Source organism: Eptesicus fuscus, chromosome 19 (assembly GCF_027574615.1).
Source record: "Eptesicus fuscus isolate TK198812 chromosome 19, DD_ASM_mEF_20220401, whole genome shotgun sequence".
Taxonomy (NCBI): Eukaryota; Metazoa; Chordata; class Mammalia; order Chiroptera; family Vespertilionidae; genus Eptesicus; species Eptesicus fuscus.
Window position 1 is genome coordinate 23,965,227 of NC_072491.1, and position 1,355 is coordinate 23,966,581.

A 1,355-nucleotide genomic window follows, 5' to 3' on the forward strand; every position below is an offset into this window, starting at 1 on the left:
ACAAGATGGCTGCCGTTACGCCGCGGCTCTTCCTGCCGCCCAAATTCTCGGTTCAAATCGGCAGGATGTTTACGGTCAAAAAGGGTTCCTGTGCGCCTGCGCAGCTTACGTCAGACCCCGACGGAGCGACGCAGGCGCAATGACCGTTTCCTTTTCTTTAGAACCCGCCTCCCGCTGGTACAGCCCCTGACTGAGCAGGCGCAAAGGTGATTCTCTGGCTAGAGGGTCTCGGAGGGTGGCTGCGCTGGAAAGCGGCGCACGCGCAGTTGCTTGCAAATAAAGTAATTCATTTGGCTTTATTCTTGCGGTTGTTTTTAAAGGAAAGAACGGACGTTGTGCCGTTTTGTGTGCCACTCACACAAAAATTCATTTTAATGGTTCTGTAACGCCGAAGGTAACATAAAACCCTTAAACAAGTTCCATAAATTGTAGGGGTTCATTCAGTCAGTCAACGTATGTTTATACAGGGTCATCTCTCAACTGCATCATGTAAGAGCTAGGGTCTGGAATACTATGCTGAATACAGCAGAGATAGCACCTGCCTTCAGGAAGCCTGGGGACTCACTCCCTCCCCTTCTATACAATCTTCCATAGCTTTAGGGTATTACCCCAAATGCCTAAGGTGACACAGAGATCTAGCCCCTGCCTTCTGTTCCAGCTTCCTCTCTTGCCAACCGTACTTCAGTCACCCTGCCTTTTATTTAAAATATATATATATTTGTATTGATTTCAAAAAAACGAAGGGAGTGGGATAGAAACATCAATGATGAGAGAGAATCACGGATCGGCTGCCTCCTGCATGCCCCACACTGGGGATCAAGCCCGCAACCTGGCATGAGCCCCAACTGGGAATTTAACCCTGACCTCTTGATTCACTGATCAACGCTCAACCACTGGGCCACCCTGCCTTTTAAACTGTCCAAGGTACCATGATCACTTGCTGTTCCCTGTGCTTAATACAGTCTTGCATGTCCATCCCCTCCTCGTAATCTCCCGCATCTTAGTTCAAAAGTCACTGTTTTTTAATTCAAATATTTATTACATTTCAAAAATGTCTCTGGACTTGAAACAGCTACATGCGTAATTAAATTGAAAGGGCATTCTAATTAGTAACACCCACAGTATGTCCTTTTCTTTTTCTTTATTTTTATCTTTATTGATTAAGGTATTACATATGTGTCCTTATCCCCCTATTGCCTCCCCATCCCCGCTTGTGCCCTCACTCCTTAGTGTCTGTGTCCATTGGTTAGGCTTATATGCATTCATACAAGTCCTTTGGTTGATCTCTCCCCCTTAACCCAACCCTCCCCTGCCTTCCCTCTGAGGTTTGTCTGTCTGATCCATGCTTCTCTGTC